The 23,878-nt window shown below is 42.0% G+C and overlaps 1 pseudogene; it reads right to left on the minus strand.

The window, feature by feature from the left end:
• Nucleotides 1–12,091: 12,091 nt before the first annotated feature.
• Nucleotides 12,092–12,486, minus strand: LOC136875957 (histone H2A-like; annotated as a pseudogene).
• Between the last annotated feature and the right edge of the window lie 11,392 nt (nucleotides 12,487–23,878).

The following is a 23,878-nucleotide window of genomic DNA, read 5'->3' on the forward strand; positions in this document are numbered from 1 at the left end:
TTCTAATGCAAAGTTTAAAAATATGACATTTCAACAACACCCGCCCCCTAATAATAAATTACTCCATAACTTTATTACAGGGTTTGGCTCGGGATATTGTTATTTTATTCGAGACTGCAGAAGATCTCGAGAAGCTGCTGAATGGTATAGACGGAATACAAGATGAAACAAAACAAAAGTAATGGAGTGCAGTCGAAACAAGTTAGGTGATGCAGGAAATATTAAATTAGGAAATGAAGTCTTAAAGGAAGTAGATGGATATTGTTACTTGGGTAGCAAAATTACTAACGATGGCAGAAGTAAGGAGGACATAAAATGCAGACTAGCACAAGCAAGGAAGGCTCTTTTTAAGAAATTTGCTCACTACGAACATTGATATAGGAATTAGAAAGATGTTTCGAAGACTTTTGTCTGGAACGTGGCAATGTATGGAAGTGAAACATGGACGATAACTAGTTCATAAAGAAAGAGAATAGAAGCTTTTGAAATGTGGTGTTACAGACGAATGCTGAAGGTGAGGTGGATAGATCGAATCACAAATTAAGAGATACTGAATCGAATTGGTGAGAGGGGATCGATTTGGCTAAATTTGACCAGAAGAAGAAATAGAATGTTAGGACATACCTTAAAACACTCAGGACTTGTTCAGCTGAGTTTTGAGGGAAGTGTAGGCGGTAAGAACGGTAAGGGTAGTCCAAGGGATGAATATGAGAAGCAGATTAGAGCAGATGTAGGATGCAACAGTACGTAGAAATGAAAAGGTTAGCACAGGATAGTGTGGCATGGAGGGCTGCATCAAACCAGCCTATGGACTGATGACTTCAACAACATTAGCTCGGAACTCGACATCCAACGCTGCCGCGTCCAGGGCACCATACTGAAGTTCCTTGTAGCGATCACAGAGCTGTTAACAAGTGTGTCCACAAGACTACTTGAGGCACTTGGCCTTCAAATGTTACGTTACTCCAAGCCGTGCATTGATCGCCAGGTAGCAGCCCCTTCTCCCCCCTCCACAATCGATACAGGTCGCGATTGCTCTGATCATGTGCTGTACCAGTTGACCGATGAGTCTCAGCAGTCTCTTCAAGGAGTCAAGCGCCTCATTGTTGCAGTCTGCCAGAGAACGAAGAGACAGTGAACATACTGCGTTCGACTTATATCGTCTTCTCTGTTTGCGATACCCGTATTATTACGGTAAAGTCAATAACTTAGGAAATACAGCAAAACCTCAGTTAACAAAATAATGGAGGTGGGGGTCACAGTTTCGAATAACGAAAAGTTCGAATAAAAAATAATGACATTGGTGTTAAAAGGTATAGAATGAGTCGTACAGCATTTTACATTGAAATAATTGTTTCGGTTGACTGCATTTAAATAATAAGGGTGATTCAAAAGTTGGTAACTATCAACATTTCACAAAGTGAATGAAATGTACTTTTTTGTGCTTCACAATTTTATTTAAGTCGCGCTGACAAAGGGTCTTATGGCGACGATGGGATAGGAAAGGGCTAGGAGTGGAAGCTTTCATTTTAATATTTTCCTTTACGTCACACCGATACAGATAGGTTTTATGGCGACGATGGGATAGGAAAGGGCTAGGAGTGTCGTGCTGACCACACGGTACCTCGCAATCAGGAGGCCTCCGATCTGAGCAGCGGTCGCTTTGTAGGCCATGGCCCTTCGGGGCTGTTGTGCCGTGGAGCTTGGTTTGGTCTAGCAATCATGATGTGTCGCCGTGTCGCACGCAGTAAATACAAGAACATAAGCGTTTTTAAATCATGATAATGTCTAGACAACACGTGCGCCAACAGTGTTCGGAATCTCATTTTAAGGAGGAAGGACCAATAGCAACTACTGTCACTTCGGTATGACGTTATCGAGGGATGTAATAATGCTCCCATCTTGAGGTACTAAACTCGCGGTGCCGCGCGGCTATCGATTAGTGTAGCACTGGACTCGGACTGCAAGCATGATGCGTGATTCGTCTCCATGAGTTCTACACGTAGCCTATAAAGTAAAAACCAATTCAAATAATGAGCATTTGAGCAAACTGTGGTTTGATAAAGTGCAAAAAAAGGTTTTTCTTTCATTACATGACGCAACGTATGGACAATAAATGGCTCCAAATGATTAAAAGCCCATTTTGGGATAATTTAATGGTTTATCAGAATTCCGAAATCGCCAATTGAATGCTTACAGGGAACATTTCAAAGTTGAGGCGGCCGAGATTCGTGAAGCGAATACCGGGCGAGTTGGCCGTGCTGTTAGGGGCGCGCAGCTGTGAGCTTGTATCCGGCAGATAGTGGGTTCGAATCCCACTGTCGGCAGCGCTGAAGATGGTTTTCCGTGGTTTCCCATTTTCACACCAGGCAAATGCTGGGGCTGTACCTTAATTAAGGGCACGGCCGCTTCCTTCCCACTCCTAGCCATTTCCTATCCCATCGTCGCTATAAGACCAATCTGTGTCGGTGCGACGTAAAGCCACTAGCGTGAAACGAATTCCATGCTACTGCCCCAATGGTAGAAAACGATTTGGAACTCATGGTCTAGAATATGTCTACATCTGTATACAATTAAGAAATAAAAACATGTTAGGAATAACTTTCAAATCTACATTCATTAGGACGGCATTATTTGGACAAATGCTTTCTTTCTTTCTTTCTTTCATCTAGAGCAGGGGTTTCCACTTTGTGAGGGCTCGTGTGCCACATTGGAAACCTCACACAAGATCGCGGACGACACTTTAATAATAGGCCAATTTTCGTAAAATTCTCCAAATAGTACAGATGTGCCAGTATGAAGGAATATGCTTAGTTCATTTGAAATGAAGGTTTGAGAATTTTAATTGCTTAATACTTTTTTACAGTTGCATAAAAGAGTTATAACCTATATGGATTTTATTTTTTTTAATTAGAAATTATATATTCAGATCAAGTGAATACATTAAAGAGGAAATAATATTAAAGAATGAAGTAGTTCTGTCTTGGGTCTGTAAGAGGTATAAAAATTAATACATTTTTAACGAGCTAAGAAATACTTTTTGTAAATTTTCTTCACATTCCTAATCCTCTTGCGGGCCACAAGCTATGGCTTCGCGGGCCGCATTTGGCCCACGGCCGCCATTTGGAAACCCGTGATCTAGAAGCTGCCCACTGGAGGCTGTAAAGTCGTGCTTACTTCACCCAGGAGGACGTTGGTTCTATTCCCTGTCAGGAAGTCGAAACATTTAACAAACGAGATCTCCAACCCCCCGACAGTTGCAGCGATTAGGCGGGGCGAGGGGAAGAAAACAAAGATTCCATTTTAGCCACTTGATTTTTTTAAAAGTTTCGGCAGACTGAAAAACCTAACAGTTACTTAAAAAATCGCCTGAAACTAGGACATATTCAAGAAAAAAGTAATTTTTAAGATCCCTATTGTTTCTTCTGCAGCCAGTCCCTGCTATGAATGGTGTGAAAATGTTGCTCATAGGGTCGGTTGGTACATGCATTTCAGAGGGCTTGGCAGACTGATATGTAATAGCAACTTCTGGCTCGGTGAGGAAAGCAACGGGAAACTACCTCACTCCTCGTTTCCCTAGTACGCCTCTTCAGTGATGCCTAGGCCATCTATGACAGCTGATGGCGGAGCTGTTGAGGATCCAACCAGCCTTAGGGTTGAAGACTGAACATAACATTGTTTCTTCAGCTAAGTCTTTCCTTTAATTTATTTAATTAATAAGGAAAATACACTGACTGTGCAAATGTCATGGGATAGCGGAGCATTGCTGGGCAGGTGTGTTGTCTGCGCACCACACGCCCCCTGTGCCAGCGGCAGTTGTATAGGAGACCTTGTGAGCAGTGGCTGCGCATGTGACAGGTGTAACATGGAACGTCGTCGTGAGCTGACACCGTTCGAACGGGGTATGGTGGTCGGTGCCCGACGGATGTGAAGTGCAATTTTGGAAGTGGTGCGGGAATTCGGCTTCACGCGATCAACCGTGTCCAGGGTGTATCGTGAATGGTTGAATACGGTGTGTCACCGTCCACAACAGACGAACGACCGGCCGTCCAGCCACCCACGATGACCGTGACCGGCGACATCTGAGACAGTGACAGACGGGCAACCGTGCAACAAATCACGGCTCAATTCAACACAGGCCGTGCTAGACACGTCTCCCAGTGGACAATCCGTAGGAACATGGGTTCTATGGGGTATGGGAGTCGGCGCCACATACGGGTGCCACTGTTAACCCAACGTCATCGGGCACAACGACGCGCATTTGTCGCCAGTCACCAGGGATGGATACTGGAACAATGGCGTAACGTGATATGGTCGGACGAATCACGATTTCAACTGCACCATGCCGATGGGAGGCACCGTGTATGGCGCAGACCGCATGAAGCGATGGATCCCGCCTGCCTCGAAGGTGTGGTTCAGGGCGCTGGTATCTCTGTTATGGTCTGGAGTGCATTTTCCTGGTATGGAATGAGCCCCCTAATTGTTCTGGAAGAGACTTTGAATGGTACGCGGTATGTTGAGCTGCTCGGAGACCATCTCCACCCATTTTTGGCCTTCCAGCGCCCAGACGGTTCTGCGGTGTTTCAAGATGATAACGTGCCGCCACATCGCCCGGGAATGGTTCCAGAAACATGCAGCCGAGGTCCAACGACTGCCATGGCCACCCACGAGCCCCGATATGAACCCTATCGAGCATATCTGGGATGTCCTGGAACGCAGGCTCCGTGTCATGGATCATGCACCCACGAACAGACCAGCATTGGCGGCCGCTCTCCAAACGATTTGGTGTCAGCTGCGTCCAGAGGACTACCAGGAACTTGTCGACTCACTTCCACGGCGTCTCACTGCAGTTCGCAGGGCCAGAGGAGGCGCCGGTTCCCATACCCCATAGAACCCATGTTCCTAAGGATTGTCCATTGGAAGACGTGTCTAGCACGGGCTGTGTTGAATTGAGCCGTGATTTGTTGCACGCTATTGGGTGACTATCCCATGACATTTGCTAAGTCAGTGTACTTACAGGAAATACGCGAAAAATGTCGTTCGTTGCACCTAACCGATTCGTACAGCGTCACAGTAGATAGCGGAGACTCGCGCAGCAGCTTATATCATGTGCTGTGAGGAAGGGTATCAGGGTTTTTTTTGCTAGGGGCTTTACGTCGCACCGACACAGATGGGTCTTATGGCGACGATGGGATAGGAAAGGCCTAGGAGTTGGAAGGAAGCGGCTGTGGCCTTTAATTAAGGTACAGCCCCAGCATTTGCCTGGTGTGAAAATGGGAAACCACGGAAAACCATTTTCAGGGCTGCCGTCAGTGGGATTCGAACCTACTATCTCCCGGATGCAAGCTCACAGCCGCGCGCCTCTACGCGCACGGCCAACTCGCCCGGTAGGGGTATATTTTTGCCAAGGTCATGGACACATAGGTATGATGTTGCACGCATTCGTCAGTCTGGCAGTCTCACTTAGTAAATGTGCCTGTGCAGTTCTGTGTAGTGCCTGTTACTTTGTTAGTGTGCAGTCAAATGCTAAATGACATTTTAATAGTATAATCACGCCGAACTTCTATTTAATTGTAATACATGCGTAATTACTGTTTCTTTAGTGAAAGTTTTATTGTATAGTACTATTATTACCGCACTAAAGTTGTTAGACTCGACCCTTACGTCTCCATCGAAATTCGCTCACCGGGCGAGTTGCCCGCGCGGTTAGAGGCGCGCGGCTGTGAGCTTGCATCCGAGAGATAGCGGGTTTGAATCCCACTGTCGGCAGCCCTGAAGATGGTTTTCCGTGGTTTCCCATTTTCCCACCAGGGAAATGCTGGGGCTTACCTTCATTATAAGGCCACTGCCGCTTCCTTCTCACTCCTAGGCCTTTCCTATCCCGTTGTCGCCATAAGACCTATTTGTGTCGGTGCGACGTAAAGTCACTAGCAAAAAAAAAAAAAAAAAAAAGAAATTCGCTCAGGGAGCATAAAAAATCCCACCATTTTGTAGCTATATTATTTTTCAATGTTGATGTCCTCGTCCCTAGTTCCCCCCCCCCCTCCACAGCCTTCAGACCCGGGTACTTTTTGTTATCTATAAAATTGCGTGCCCCCACCACTTCTAATTCCCAATCACCGCTACTGCCCCAGGAGGTGTACAGCGCCCTGGAGTTCACTCAGCCGACACCAGAAATGAGTAATAGGTTAATTCCTGGGGGCAAAGGCAGAACCACTCTACCCCTCCAAATGTGGAGATTATAGATAGTGAATGTCTTTACTTTCCACCCTTCCAAGGTCCTTCACGGCCTGTAAACAGATTACCGGTACTTTTATTTATTTACCTACAATACTCCCCCAAGTACTGAAACTGCCCTAAGGGACAGAGTATTCTGGTACATAAAATAAAATACTGTTTTAAAATCAATTAAACCTACAGCTTTATTAGAGGCTGCCTGGCCGAAGCGGTAATGTCGAACTCGGTCCACCCGGAAGGACGTGGTTCGAATCCCCGTCAGAAGTCGAAAAATTAAAGAAACAAGATTTGCACCCTCCCCCCCCCCCCCTCGGAGGTGCGCATGGCCCTGGGTTTCGCTCAGCCTACACCAAAAAATGAGTACCAGATTAATTCCTGCGGGCAAATTCGAAACCACTCTATTCAACCAAGAGCCGAGGATAAAGATACCGCAAACCTTTACCTTCCACCCCACCAAGAGCCTTCATGGACATGTCGCAGATTACTTTGCTACATCTTCTTCCCTGGCCGTATATGCACCATAAAACGGGCACTCCCGAGCTCACTCAAGGTGACTAGGAGAGATGTCCGACGTTCTGGTATCAGATCTAATAGCACTTCACTTCTCCTTAAAGCATCCTCAGCGATTCGTTTCCATGTTGGCTTAGGGCGCCCTGTTCCTCTCTTTGGCTCTTCGATGGCAAGAGACTTCTCTGTAATGAATGGTGTTCATTTCTTCTTCTGACGTGACCATACCAGCGAAGCTGTTTTTCCTCCATCTTGTCGCTTTGCTACATCATGCTTTTTACAAATATTTTTAAAATATGTAATAAAATGGTTACATGATAGCTGAATTATTCATGAACATTTGTCCAAACCAATACGAGAGCTAAAACGCAGTATGTATTTTACGTTTAAAACCTGCCGCCGTTACCATAGCACTTGTGTTGGTGATTATTCTTTTAAAAGGACGTACAACTGAGCAACCATCAACTGTTAACATTAATCAGAGGGAAATACGGAAGAGATCCGACACTTTGAAAAATGAAGGTATCGCGAAAGAAAGATAAGGGCCACGAAGGGCATGAAAATGGAAGACTCACTAGGTCTCGAATACCTAATATCTTTGGGGTCGGAAAAGAACAAGTGTTGACTAAGGAAGGTCGTATAGGAAAGTGGGGAGATTGGCACAAGTGGAAGCAATGTCAAGACTCAGCTAAGGGCCCCGTGGTTGTCAACCAACGATCCCAAATTAAGAGCCCTTGCGACCCCTTTTAGTCGTCTTTTACGACAGGCAGGGGATACCGTGGATGTTATTCTAAACCCCCTCCACAGAGTCCCCTTCGATTTCTTTTAAGTGTGAATGTTAAATTAAACTTTAATTTTAAGTATAAGCTGGGGATAGAGCTATGCTTTTCTAGCGGTAAGGAACGATGCGCAGAACCGGCACCTTTATTCCGCGTCATGAAGTCAAATATCAAGTTATCCAATAATAATAATAATAATAATAATAATAATAATAATAATAATAATAATAATAATAATAATATTCACGCCAGGATAAATTTGAGACGATAAATTATGTGTTCAGCAGTGATGTCAAGCGAGATTTGCGATTTATACCGAAATCCAGTGAAGTATGATAAAGTTGGCATTTATTTTGGAAAACTTAAATTTTGTGACACCGTGTATTTGTGATACAAAAAATCACGGTATGCTCTTTTGCTCTTGAGGTCAGGAAAATCTAAAAAAGTTAATTGTGAGATCCTTATAAAGTTGTTTGGTCATGGGATTGCTTGTATTTGAAAAAGTTTCAAACAAGAAGATATGGATTGTAATGGAAATGAAATATTATGAGAATAGTTAGGTAGATGTTAAAGGCACAGTAAGCCTGTTTTTATGACTGATGTATAATGAACAGGAGGCTGAGAATAACAGGCTCTGTTTTTCGACGGAGAGGAATTTTTGTGACAGGGTGTATGTTAAGACGTAATATTCCTGAGATAGGCTGTGTAAGATGACGAGGTTCTGTAAGCAATCCGGAACAGCTGACAAATTTAAAGGTGGTCAAAGCCAAGTGAGCGCGTTGTAACGCCTATTTTAAGTACGAGTTGATGTTTTCCCATAATTACTATTTTATGTGAGACCGTAGGTTTTGGTAATTAAGTCTAAGTGACGGTTATATGGGGTACTAGCAAAGTGCTTTTTGTGATAGCCGAACTCACTAACAAAGTACATTCTGACACACGGTCGAGGTAACACTTGATTATTGTAAATTGTATTCTATTCTGTATCTTTACGAGATGAAATTACCGCTGACTAGAAACACTGCGGGTGTGAAAAATTAATTTTATTGGAATGGTAATTTAGCTTGAGTATATTGACGAAAAGTTACTTCACTGGACAGTTCACGGTGATACATGTTTGGAACGCTGAGATAATAGGTCAATTGGAGCCTCACACTTGAGTTATGCCGTGGATATCGTGATGGTAGTGATTACTGTTTTCAATGATATTACGTAAAATCAAACGCGAGTTAAGTTTGTTTTTATTTAGCGAGCTTCACTATATGTGTTGAGATTATATTGATGAATAGATTCAACTATTTGGACATGTTGTTTAATTTCGATTTCACGCTTTATTTTAAGAAACGGGTGAGCCTCCGTGGCTCAGACGGCAGCGCGTCCGCAACTGCTAGTCGATTTGGTTCGATTAAGGGTCCATTCGGGGGATGTTCCAACATCCGATAGGATAGTAGACTGGTGGATAGCCTTAATTAAATCTAAATCTGGAAGTCTACTTGTTGAAGGTCAGATTTTCCACGGATCGTGTGGATAACTCTTAGTTATCGTTTGGATCAATGGTGCCCGATTCTCAGGTTTTATTCTTGTTGTCTGGATTTTTCTGTCCACGAATTTTACACTTCATTTTCATTCTTTGAAACATAATGTTAAACAATAATAAAAAAGATATAACTCACATGTATTGTGACTGCGTTAAAACGTTGTAAAAGTATAAAGTGATTTTTCTGGCTAATTTAATAAATATTTTTATCGTGATTTACTTTGAATAAATATTTTAGTAAGCATACTTTTTGCTCTTCATTTAAAGTAGTTAGGCTCTCTTCTGAACCCTATCGTTTGGTCGATGAAGTGACAGAAAAAAACTCGCAACGACCCCAAGATCTAAGAGTTCGATATTGCTCTACTGAAGCAACCGAGGCAGGCGACCAACGATGGAACGGTAAGTTGAATGGTTCAATACTACTTCCTCTAAAGCATAGTTGTTCAACCAGAAGTACGTGTACTTGGAGAGGGCAGAAGGGGAACAGTTATCCCTCTCTGCATACCCTGAAAACAACAAATGCATAGACGAGGCTGTACAAGTGTGCTCGGTTCGATTTCCCGTCAGGAAATAGGAAATTTTGACACGAAGTTTCGACTTCTGGAGAGGTATAGGGTCCTGTGGTTCACTCAGCCTACAACACAATGAGTTCCAGGTTAATTCCGGAAGAGAAAGGCGGCCAGTTATAGAGCTGACTACTCGTTCCCGTTAATACCGAGTTTAAAAATAGTAGAAGCCTTTATCTTCTACACTTCCCAGGACCTCCATGGCCTATTAGAAGAAGACTTTCCTTTATGTTGAAAATTTCCTTGCTCACGTGTGAATTAAATGCCGATTATATTCTCCGAACAACAATAGAGTGTACTTCTCAGAGCTTGGACGAACTCGGCAACTTGTACCTGCTCTGGTAAAATCAAACGCACGAATTCGGCAACTGGGTTATGTGAACGAATCTTATCCATCGAATTTTATCATTATTTTTGTCGTAAATGCAGGATAATAATTGGTTTCACGTAAATCATTAGTTAAATTAGTGCAGGATCGTCCGCCTCCGTAGCGTAACGGTCAGTGTTATTAACTGCCGTCCTCGGGGGCCCGGGTTCGATTCCCGGCACTGCCGGATATTCAAAAATTGCAGGAGGGCTGGTATGTGGTTGAAATGGTACATGCAGCTCATCTGAAATGGGGGTGTGCCTGAAAAGAGCTGCACCACCTCGTTATGAGGACACGAGTTTGCATTTGCAGTGCACCATTAATATATTCCATTACTCTTAGAGAAATATACGTACGTATGTATGTATGACGCTTATTTCGCTGTAGACAAGACTTTCTTCTGTGACACTGCACTTCATCCAGTACGTTTACATGGGGATTGAGATCGATTTGAGCACACTTACCGTATTGAATACGATCCCCGTTTACATGTAGTTGGCTATTTGCGTATTGTATTGAATCCGCCAGGCAACATCGACGTATACGAACGATCCAGAATTGTAGTAAAATTGATATCACCTCTTAGAATTTAAAAACGCCAAATGCAGTAGAAGCCCAGGAGATAACTTTCAGTTTTGAAAGCAGTGTGGTATTCCAAACGTAACAGGTCCAATAGATGGAACGCACGTTCCAATTTTACCCCGCAAAGAAGGTTATCGTGATTTTGTTAATCGCAAGGGCTGGCCGTCTTATTATATGATTGCAGTTGCTGATCATTTATACAGGTAAATATATTTACTAGCTTATTATATTTGTTATTTCGACAGAACTTTGATGATGATTTCGTCAGAACAAACATGGAGTGTGTGCGCAGTCGTTTTCAATACGATCCGCGTTTACATGGAACTCAATTTGAACTGAGTCCCCGTTTACATGGCGTTTTCAATACGGGAAGTGTACTCAGATCGATCTGAATCCTGCATGTAAACGTACTAATCGTGTCACCTATTGTTTCCTCTCTTGAGATCCGGGGATAGCACCGACGAATGGGAGTGCTATATCTGTCTTTAGCCATCATGACTAGCGCTGGTGGTTCAGGTCCGAAAATGGAGGTGAAATGTGTCGAGAATATAATAAGTAGACCCTGTATTTTTATGCAGTAATTACTAGGCTCGGAAGTTGAACACCTATAAATTCCCTAAAAAAAGACCTAAAAATATCAAAAAGAGGACCTAAAAGCTGGCAAAAAGGACATAATTTTAATTTTAATTACGTATTTGACGAAGGCTTCCTTCTTCCTTCCCTTCTGAAAATTAAAAATTAATTGCGGCCTGGAGCTGCATTACTCCTTTTCCACTTAATAAATAAATAAATAAATAAATAAATAAATAAATAAATAAATAAATAAATAAATAAATAAATAAATACTGTAAATAACTTGCTTTCTCCTCCCCTGTGGATGGGGGCGGTAGAATCACACCCACGGTATCCCCTGCCTGTCGTAAGAAGCGACTAAAAGGGGCCCCAGGGGATCTGAACTTTGGAGCGTGGGTTGGCGACCACGGGGCCCTTAGCTGAGTCCTGGCATTACTTCCACTTACTTGTGCCAGGCTCTTCACTTTCATATATAGTATTCGACCTCCCTTGGTCAACTCTTGTTCTTTTCCCATCCCGACGGTATTAGAGCACTCGAGGCCTAGGGAGTCCTTCATTTTCACGCCCTCTTGGCCCTTGTCTTTCTTTGGTCGATATCTTCATTTTTCGAAGTGTCGGATCCCTTCCATTTTTCTCTCAGATTAGTGTTATAGAGGATGGTTGCCTAGTCGTACTTCCTCTTCAAACAGTAATCACCACCACCACTATCCTGGCTAATGTTACAGAAACCCTCATATTTACAGTGTCTCTTATTATTATTATTATTATTATTATTATTATTATTATTATTATTATTATTATTATTATTATCAGAGAATTGTATGAACTGCTCTATTATTTAAAGATGTTTCCATACTTCTGCTAAGATAGCTATAGCAGCATAAAAGACAAACAGCTCTTGTCTTAAGGAGTTGGTGGCCCTGAAAAGGGCCGTTTATTTTATTTATTTTCTTTTCCAGGGAGCCAAAGCCTTCTTCTCGGTCTTCTGAGGCAGGAGCACTGCCTGGATGTTGGACAGAACACCACCCTGGGCATTGGTCATTCCGGACGGCAACTTGTTCAACTCCTCGTCGTTACGGGTGGCCAACTGCAAGTGACGAGGGATGATGTTGGTCTTGTTGTCACGGGCTGCATTGCCCGCCAACTCAAGAACTTCAGCTGCCAGGTATTCCACGACTACAGCCAGGTATACACTGGAGCCCCAGCACTCATTCGCTCAGCGTAGTTTCTCTTGCGGAGGAGACGGTGGATACGGCCAACAGGGAACTGCAGGCCTGCACGGCTGGAGCGATTCTTGGACTTGCCCTTCACTTTTCCTCCCTTTCTTCGTCCTGACATGATGCTCCGCTGGTCTAATTCGAAAATGGTTGCGGACTTTTTTTTTTAATGGCATCGAACAGATGGGAGCCCCAGGGTGAAAAATACCCTCCTATTCATCGGTGTCCTGAGAGTTACTGACAAATAAAAAAAAGCGCTTGGTGACTACACGGGTGGGGGAGAAATACAACGGTTAAAAGTGCAAAATTCTGGTGGTATGCAACATATAGCGCAAAAATGTCTGAGTCAAATGCTTCTTTCAGAGAGTATATATTTTCAGATTAACATCATCTAAAAAAAAGGAATTCCATGCTTGTTAAAAAATCACTTGAAGAATTTAGAATGAAATATTTTTTCCACCTAGAATGAATTCAGCGAACCAGCAGTGGACATCCTGGAGAAAGAAACTGACATCAGTATAACTGGTTGGAAACACACTAGCGTCACAGAAATTGGAATTTGGGAACCTTTCTTCAGCTGGCTTTGCAGGGGTTTTTTTTTTCCTAGTGGCTTTACGTCGCACCGACACAAATAAGTCTTATAGCGACGATAAGATAGCAAAGGCATAGGAGTTGGAAGGAAGCGGCCTTGGCCTTAATTAAGGTACAGCCCAGGCATTTGCCTGGTGTGAAAATGGTAAACCACGGAAAACCATCTTCAGGGCTGCCGACAGTGGGATTCGAACCCACTATCTCCCGGATGCAAGCGTGCGACTCTAACCGCACGGACAACTCACCCGGTGCTTTGCAGTATATCACAATAGTCATCTCCAGGTTCTTAGGTGTACAGATTCGTCGGTTTTCTAACAGCACGTTGCGAAATATCGAGAAACTTCTCTCCAAGTCAACCGATGTTAAAGGTTCGAGATCTTCCCCTTCAAAACCACTCACATCAAAATTATCTCTTTTCAATATTTCACTTGATACCCCTGGTTTTCTTCAAGCACTAGCTTCATTTTCATTTCTTTTTCTCTTTTTTCCGATTTGGTTCAAACATTATGTATCCAGTATTCGGGAGATAGTGGGTTCGAATCTCACTGTCGGCAGCCCTGAAGATCATTTTCTGTGGTTTCCTATTTTCACACCAGACAAAGGCTGTACCTTATTTAAGGCCACGACTGCTTCCTTCCCACTCCCAGCCCTTACTTGTCCTATCGTCGCCATTGTATCGGTGCGACGTAAAGCAACGTGTAAAAAAAAAAAGTATTTACTATAGAAAAGATGGATGACTTAATTATGATTCGAATTGAGAATGGGCAGTAAAAATGTAGTCGAAACGAGGTGAAGTTGCAACCAAAGCTGTTAACATCTTTAAAAAAGGCTAAAAAGGACCAATAAGCCAAGAAACGCCGAAAAAGGTCGACAAGGACAAATAAAACTCACCATTTTCTGGCCTACAATGACTCAGAATGAATATATATTATGTTGGGCCTCGTCTTCGGACATTCGAGAAAAAATATTTTTATGTTATTTATTTATTTATTTATTTATTTATTTATTTATTTATTTATTTATTTATTTATTTATTTATTTACTTGGCGTGACTCAGGCTATGAAGCCTGCTCTTCCGCCAGACCAACTTCCGAGCCTTAATTATTGCTAACCTTCTTTAGCGAGAGGGGCTGCCTGGCCGAGACGGTATAGGCGTGCTCGGTTCGCCCGGAAGGACGTGAGTTCGAATCCCCGTAAGGAAGTCGTAAAATTTAAGAAACGAGATTTCCACTTCCGGAGCCTACACCAAAAATGAGTACCAGGTTAATTCCTGGGGGCAAAGGCAGCCGGGCGTAGAGCTAACCACTCCATCCCATCATGTGCCGAGGTTACAAATGGTGGAACCCTTTACCTTCCACCCCTCCAAGGGCCTTCATGGCCTGTACGAAGATGACTTTGCTTAGCTTTGCTTTCTTTAGCGAGGACATTGAGCGTATTTTACGAAAACTGTATTTCACCAAAAATAGCATGACCCCTGGACCGATAATAATATTACGAAAACAGCAAGACCTAAGACTAAATCATGTATTTCCCCAAAAATAGAGTAGCATGACCCCTGGACCAATAATGTTAATTAATGAATAATACTGAAAAGTCAACAGATCGGCAAGGATTGGAAAACTTCAATAAATCATGATCAATCAAAGTAAAGAATTTCAATTGTGGAAAGACTTCACAAACAGAAGATATACTAAAGTGCAACTATTTTTGCTATTTGCTTTACGTCGCACCGGCACAGATAGGTCTTATGGCGACGATGGGATAGGAAAGGCCTTGGAAGTGGAATTTGAAAGCATTTTTAAGACTAGTAGGTTAACCGTGGATTTCAGTGTGGCATAGGAGACTTGTATACATCAGACCAAAGCAAAAGCAAACCCCATGGCGCAACACCCCCTAACGACCTTCACCTTTCAGCAACCGCTGCTCATCCCGAAGGTCTACAGGTTACGAGGTGTCGTGTGATTGGCACGACGAATGTTCTCGGCCGTTATTCTTAGCTTTCTAGACCACAGTCGCTAACTCACCGTCAGGTAGCTTCTGAACACGTAGTCTGAGTGAACCTCGGACCAACCCTCTAATCCAGGTAAAAATCCCTGACCTGGCGGGGAATCGAACCAAGGGCCTCAAGGTAAAAAGTCAGGCACGCTACTCCTACATCACGCGACCGGATTGTACAACAAACGACTGTCTAAGAATGTAATGTAGGCCTACCTTATCGTGGTTAAAGCTGCGCTGGATTAAATTTCCTCATACATACAAAATTTGATGTTAGAAAACAAGACTGGCTGCTCTTGACTATTCTCATTCTGAGCCTACCTATTAGCGTGGCGAGTTCATAAACAAGAAAGGCAATGAACGAACTTTCTTTCTGGGCCTTCATGGTCACCCGAAATGCCGGGCAGACGTTTCATTGAAATATATACCGGTATAGTTATATGTTTGATTCATTGTCATCTTCATATTATTTATCTCTTTCATTATCTTACTCGTTTCTGCCTTCTTCCTTTGCATGACTTGTAATTTGGTCTGAGTTAGGCCCATTTCCAAAGTCCCAGACATTTCTTTCCGAACCTTATTAAAGAGGACAGCTTACAAATTATGATGGCTATATAAACAAAGGAGGTTACGAAAGTATTAAAATGCTTGTTTAGTTAACGTCACACATTTGTCTTTAACTCATTTTGATATTACTTATCGTTTTTTATCGTCCATGTTTCTACATTCTTCCCGCACACGGCTTGCAGTATGGTGGTTTTTTTTTTGTCATAACGTGCTTTACGTCGCACCGACACAGATAAGTCTTATGGCGACCTAGGAGTAAGGAAAGGGCAAAGAGTGGGAAGTAAACACCCATGGCCTTTGGTTACAGCCCCAGCATTTGTCTGTTGTGAAAATGGAAAACCATCTTCAGGGCTGCCGACAGTGAATTTCGAACACACTATCTCCCGAATGCAAGCTCATAGCTGCTCGCCCCTAACCGCATGACCACTTGCTCGGTGCAATACAGTTTAAATTGATTTCAAATCTTCGGAGTATTTTTTCCGAAACTTACGAACAGAACAGATTATTCTCGTGAAATGTTTGTGAACGTTATTGACGGAATATTTGCCATTGCTACGAGCAAAACGCAACTCAATTAGCGAGCAAGCGGAACGGTAATCGGAACTCAGCAGTTGATGCCATGAACGAACAACGTCCGTGGTTGGCGGCAGAACCATTCTTCCGCGACGTCTCGGACTCACAACTGTTTGCGAGTGGCTAAAAATAAGTTTTGGAAAAAGGGTCAGTTAATCCCCTGCACGAACTGGGCAACTCTCCCCTCAGGAAACACAAGAAAGTGGGTGGAGGCATCTAAGGTCGATTCTTTGAGGCGACCTTGAGTTATCGCATTGCAGGCAGGAGACAATACCGTTCCAGAGATTACTAGAATCCTGTAGGCCGCTTCACGGCTGCCTGGGATTTAAAGGCCCCCCAGACGACATTTGTTTCCCCTCAGCCCAATGGTCTTGTCACTATCTAATACAGTCAGTGGTCTTGTCACTAGCCGGAGTAAGTTCTCAAGTTCATGTGGCACGCTGTGATGTGCGAGCCGCGCCATCTTGGATTCTAACTTGCAGAGTTCGTGAGTTTGCTCAGAAGAAGGTTTTGGGACAGTTGCCGGGTTATGTGAGCGAATCATATGCATCGAATTTCCTTCTGTCTTAAATTAAAGATAATAACTGTTTTAGGGTAAATCGGCTTTCTTTCTCCTTTCTTTCTTAATCTGTTTACCCTCCAGGGTCGGTTTTTCCCTCGGAGTCAGCGAGGGATCCCACCTCCACCGCCTCAAGGGCAGTGTCCTGGAGTTTCAGACTTTGGGTCTGCGGATACAACTGGGGAGAATGACCAGTACTCGCCCAGGCGGCCTCACCTGCTATGCTGAACAGGGGCCTTGGGGAGGGATGGGAAGATTGGAAGGGAGAGACAAGCAAGAGGGAAGGAAGCGTCCGTGGCCTTAAGTTATGTACTATCCCGGCATTTTCCTCGAGGAGAAGTGGGAAACCACGGAAAACCACTTCGAGGATGACTGAGGTGGGAATCGAACCCGCCTCTACTCAGTTGACCCCCCGAGGCTGAGTGAACCCTGTTCCAGCCCTTGTACTACCTTTCAAATTTCGTGGCAGAGCAGGGAATCGAACCCGGGCCTGTGGGATTGGCAGCTAATCGCACTACTACACCACTGAGGCGGACTTTAGGGTAAATCAAGAGTCAAATTAGCGGAGGATTAACAGTAATATAATACATACGTAAATTGCCGTGTACACTGGAAGTATCCATTGGAATTTACTACGTCACTGCACTTTTGTAGTACCGAGCTCGATAGCTGCAGTCGCTTAAGTGCGGCCAGTATCCAGTAATCGGGAGATATTGGATTCGAGCCCCACTGTCGGCAGCCCTGAAGATGGTTTTCTGTGGTTTCCCATTTTCACACCAGGCAAATGCAGGGGCTGTACCTTAATTAAGGCCACGGCCGCTTCCGTCCACTTCCTAGTACTTTCCTATCCCATCGTCGCCAAAAGACCTATCTGTGTCGGTGCGACGTAAAACAAATAGCAATAATAAATAATAATAATAATAATAATAATAATAATAATAATAATAATAATAATAATAATGTTATTGATTTTACGTCCTACTAACTACTTTTACGGGTTTCGGAGACGAGATGTCGGAATTGCATCCCGCGGGAGTTCTTTTACGTGCCGGACTGAGCCAGGATCGAACCTGCCAAGCCAGCGGCTACAACAAATGAGAAATTTACCTTGGGCGTTGGAAATGTGAGTAATACTACACCACCACTTCTATAGTATGAGTACATCGTCGTTGCGTGCCGCATCAAATTCTCACTTGTTCTACAACTAAAGCCTAGCTATACTATCAAAGACGGGTGTATCGCAAAAAACGATAACACGCTGCTTATTCAGAACCCACTAACATCTAAAAATGTATTCAAGCATAATTAGGGCCAAATATACGGCATCAGTACTTGCATCCTCAAAAGCAATATCCGGCATGTTTAGTACTTGGATGGGCAACCATCCAGGCCTGAGCACATGCCGTTTACCAAATAATTTCTGCGTCAGCCTGGTAAACTTAAGGCGACACTCCGGAGATATTTTGCTCATCTTGGTGAAAAAAAATTATGACTGAAATTGAAAGGATTGAGTTTCTTATCACGAAGTTATTCCGCTGAATTCAAACAATTTATCACAGTAATAATGCTTTCTTTACCAATTGCAATGTTACATTTAAATCCCATTTTTCTCTCATGTTATTCTGCCAAATGTAACAAAATTTTATGGTATATGTATCATAGCTATATTAAGAAACTTGCGTAAGGAAATTTTTATTGCAGAATTTTTTCAAGTAGTAGGGATTTTTAAGTCCAAAATTTTAGAACGTAAAAATTACACAAACTTTAGTAGGCCTACGCTGTATCTCCTTATATAAATTATGTACAGAAAAATCGAAACGTAGTGCTTTTAAAAGACTGAGCTCGATAGCTGCAGTCGCTTAAGTGCGGCCAGTATCCAGTAATCAGGAGATAGTGGGTTCGAGCCCCACTGTCGGCAGGCCTGAAAATGGCTTTCCGTGGTTTCTCATTTTCACACCAGACAAATGCCGGGGCTGTACCTTAATTAACGCCACGGCCGCTTTCTACCACTTCCTAGACCTTTCCTGTCCCATCGTCGCCATAAGACATATCTGTGTCGGTGCGACATTAAGCAAAATAGCTTTTAAAAGAAGTGTTATTTACCTAATTACGAATTTATATTAACATGTTAATTAAATTGCATTAAAAATGGAATTAAAAATTTCAAAAAATATTTTGGGAAAACTACTAATTCTATATGAAAGTAATGTTCGTGATATATTTACTTTTATGTAGGTGACATTCCCACAAAGTTTCGTGAAAATGCATGCATTAGGTAAAAATATATTTTTATCTCCAGAGTGTCGCCTTATCACTGTGTCAGCCATGTGACGTGCGAAACAAATTGTGACCTCCTCCTATTTCCAATAACATCTAAATATTCGCAAACTAAAATTTGTAGCATAAATGACCATTACCCATCAAATACCCTAAAAATTAAATCAAGCCTATACAGAAGCTAAAATATTAGAACGACAGAAGAGCGTAAGAACGCACCGGTATCGGTACACCTCAAACCATCTATCTCTTCGGAGATACACGGCTTACACGGATGATGGAGCGCCTCGAAATACTGTTATGTGAGGGGAGAAATACTGGTCCGCAGCGCATGTATCACTTACAAGGAAAATTCCTTGAGCTATAACGGTGAAATCTAACGGTCCTGTCTAAAACCTATATAAACACTGTATTTTAAAAAATCGCTTTTACCGAGCTCGATAGCTGCAGTCGCTTAAGTGCGGCCAGTACCCAGTATTCGGGAGATAGTAGGTTCGAACCCCACTGTCGGCAGCCTGAAAATGGTTTTCAGTGGTTTCCCATTTTCACACCAAGCAAATGCTGGGGCTGTACCTTAATTAAGGCCATGGTTTCTTCCTTCCCACTCCTAGCCCTTCCCTGTTCCATCGTCGCCATAAAACCTATCTGTGTCGGTGCGACGTAAAGCAACTAGCAAAAACAAAAAAAAAAAACAAAAAAAATCGCTTAGTACGACGTCGCTTATTACGAGATATCGTGTAAAACGGCGTATTTTGGTCACATTTTCGGATAAATGTATCGGTATTAACGTCCAATATTGATTTTGTTTGTTATATACTTGGGGATTGCTCACAACAATGTAACACTTATTATTGTAAACTTAAAATCAGTCTGTCAAATAGTCAAGGTGAACATCGCTGTGAAGACTTTGCAAAGTAAAAGGAAAGTGTTTAATATTGAAAAGTCACACATAATAGGAAAACAAACGTCAGCATAGCGAAGGAACGATTTCTAAAATTTGGAAGGGCAGTTTCTTTTCGTCGACAGTTCTTTAAAAATAATGCGGGCGAGATCATCTGAGCAGAAAGATATTGAAGAATCTTTACTTGGATGGTTTAAGCAACACAGAATAAATAATGTGCCGATCAGTGGACCTACTCTTCAAGCGAAAGCCAATTAAATTCTTCGCAGTCCCACTGCACAAATATTGTAGGCTACTGTAAATAGGCCTATAGTAGGCCTACGTATTTCAGTTACGTTTTTTTTTTGTTTTAACTTAATCCTCTTAATTAACCATGTACGTGTGCCGCCTAAAACTTACAGGTATGATATTTTTAACAAACAAACAGAGCCGGTTTGTGCGCCTATCGCCGATAACGGCTGTTGATTGGCGGTTCTTTCGGAGTCGTTGTAACAGATTTGGAATTTAAATGAAAAATATACAACGCATGTGCGCCATGTTTTCAACGGAGTAAAGTCATCGAGCAACAGGTACCAGTAGGAATGGCTGTAAATAACGTAGCAGTTATTTTTTCATGGTTACGTAATCGTAAGTGTTACAATTTGTAACGGATATACAAATAAGATGTTACTTTTACTTTTCGTAACGAAAAATAAAATTGTAACTGCCTCTCCACGTCGTGACTTCTAACTGTGAAATCATGAACAGTATATTTTTTCTCCCGCCTCACCGTCCATTGCCAGCTACATTCTAGGAGTAAAAACCCCCTTCTCATTCATAACCGTAATGTAACTTTAAAGCTTTTCAATCTGTCGAACACTAAATATAACACCTATAATACTATAACATACCTGTAACAAAATCACAAACTGATAATTTACATTAACTTAGTTGATGATGATAAGTAGGGTTCGGAAGTTTATGACCTAAAGACGCAGAAAATATGCAAGAAAATATGCCCTAAAACCTTTCAAAAAGGGGGTAAAATATGACTTAAAACATTTTAGGTATAGGTGGCAATTATTAGAGTATTACTTGCAGTTCTCATTCTGTTTTCCTAAAATGTAACCAAACATGACGTATTAGCATGCTTTTTCGCATCTATCGGCGTACGTATGTACATCATCTCTTTCTCGGAATCATATCTTCTAAACCTGCTGCCTATTTCTTTCAGTAAAAAAAAAAAAATCTACTAAAGTATTCTGAAATCCTGTGTTTGAAAGTCGACGCAGATAACATGTACCTCGTAAAAGAAACGGCGCCACAATTTGAACAAAAATTCTCAAAATATAACCTTATAACTTATCACTAAAATGAGCGAAATAAAAGAGGATGGAATATGCATTTACAGTGGAACCTTGTTATCTCGAATCACCTCGGGAACTACATTTTATATCGAGTTATCGAAATTTCGAGATATAGAGAATATCGTTTTTGAGCATGTGTAACACATAATTGAATCATGTGTATCCACAGGCTTATACTGACTACACTATTTTCAACAATATTTAAAAATATACAAACTCTATTTTACGGCATCTCTTTAATCATAACCCTTATTATAGTAAATTTTCAGAAGACAGGTTACATTGCATTCAGCAGTGAAACAAGAAACATACCTCCGTTAACACCTTTGGAAAAAAAATCCCTTAGTCTCTTCTCTTTGTTACTGTTAACCTTTCCTTCCGTCATGTTGAAACTTCTCGTCAATACCACGCAGCTGAGATTCGTAAATAGAGCTAGTCATCTGCGACTCCGGGGGTTGCTTTCGTTCGTGACCGTTAATGAATTCACACCCGAGAATCGGTGAGGCTTCGCCGATTTTCCGATCACTAGAAGTTTTAGTTTTTCGGTTCCCGAGACTTCGCCGATTTTCCGATCATTATTGTAATGGTGTTGCTTGCGTGATTGTAGTTAAATGTATGCATATATACGTGTGTGTAGATTAACACTAAAAACATGTACAGTAAGAGTTGCTGTATATCAGATGTGGATATGACATTGCTACATTGTGCAATACTGCTGGCGTTACTACCAAGTCATCGCTACGTCGTCGTGCTTATTTAGCGGTGAGCTCACGTTTTTGGAGATATCTACTAGGGTGCCGCGGGCGATTTCGTCACAGTGTGAAACATTTGACGCGAGGGGGGAGTAGAACATAGTTATTTCTGGAGATTGCGTAGGTGTGTCAACGAATGTCTATAAAAGGTGGCTGTATATTGTAGCGTCAGTCATTATTCAATTCGAAGCAGACGCCACAGTTGGTCGGAGAGTGAACGAGATTGAGAGGCCTCAGTCGGTCATTAAGTCAAAGGGAGTCTACGGGAAGGAGAGGACTCAGTGAATCATTAGTCATTGGTCATTGAGAGAGTGAGGCTACAGTTGGTCGTTCACTTAGTTGAAGATATACGGACGGGAAGGCTTACCACGAAGTCATAGAAGGATAGATTTTCCGAGAAGTCATCACATGGATACTTAGTCGTCAGTGAAACAAAAATGATACAACACCAAATTAGGCTTGATACATCTACAACAAATACCAATTCAAAGGAATACGTCGTAATTACACTCAAAGTGTTGAAGTTAAGTGAACCAGTGAGGGATAAATTTCGTGTATAATTGTTTAATGTCCGGTCAAGAAGAATTCAAATTCATGCCTAGTTTCTTTCAGTTGCAATGTCATAATTTTATATTCTCATCTGTTTTAATCGCAGCAGTTCTCACTATTTTTTATTGAAATTATTTCAAGAATATATTTTGTTCTATCGAATTAATTAATCGTTTTATTTAAACAGTAAAATTTCTTAACCTCAAATTTAATGGGGAAACCGAACGCCAATCTCCTTTTCCCAGAACTTATACGGTATGTTGTCACAAGTAAGCTTATTACCCCACACCCTAGAGACATTCAAGAATCTCATTCTCTTATTGCTGCACTGAGTTGTAGCTGGCGCTCTTCAAATAACGTATGTGTAAGTAAGCAGGTAAGATCTAAGTGTGAGTACAAGGTCCGACGATTGTGTATTTTATTCAATGAATATTAATTTTCATGGTTTTCAATTTAAATTCAGGTTAATATGTTTTCAAGTAAGCGAGTGCTATGTCTGTGGATTCTCATTATCTCTGTCCATTCGCTGCTGGTGTCGTCATTTGTTACTTTCTTCAGGTCCAGGGCTAACACCGTGGAAGGGGCGTGCTATGTCTGTGGATTCTCATTATCATTGTCCATATGACTCGAGCGGCCAGTTCAAACAGCAAAATGGAAGTCAACAGAAAAATAGCATGATCCATGGACCAATAAATATTTTTATTTCTGTTCGAACGAAAGTAGCTCGATCCCTGGACCAATAAATCACTAGTCCACTGATTTTTTCTCATGTACATTGGCCATACCATTTTGTCGCCTATTAAATATTGCATATCGCGATACAATTCAGGAAATGATGTCATTGACAAGTGAAGCAATGAAACGAAAGGACGAAATTGTTGAAAGTGTAAGATAAAAGATATACGTGTGTCACTGTGAGCGCAACACTAAATGTACTTGTAAAGTGGCAAAGTACGTATACATAATATTCTCCAAAAATCAAATATTTCTTAATTTGCCGCAGATTTTTCACTTGATATGTGTGAAAGCAATTATTATCTTCCATCGGTGACAAATTTTAGAGTGATATTTGGGTGATAACAATGCGCACTATAACCGTTTGTCAGATTTCGGCTAAAATGACCTGAGGAATGAATGACTTTTCCTTAACATCCCAACCTTACTGATAACGTTCATAAGTGATCATTTCTTTCTTTTCAACACTTCACATAATAACTCACATGCATAGGATTTGAAGTGGAGCTAGTAAGTATGAAACACTTGTACTTGTTTTGTGTTCTTGGCCGTACGGCGAATACCTGCGTAATTTGAGGCACCATGAAATGAGATCTACACCATTGCTGTCGCTGTCAAGAGGTAAAGGTTTTCTTGTTCACGAAGAAGTCCATGGAATCTCGGAAACA

This window comes from Anabrus simplex, chromosome 6, assembly GCF_040414725.1.
Source record: "Anabrus simplex isolate iqAnaSimp1 chromosome 6, ASM4041472v1, whole genome shotgun sequence".
NCBI lineage: Eukaryota > Metazoa > Arthropoda > Insecta > Orthoptera > Tettigoniidae > Anabrus > Anabrus simplex.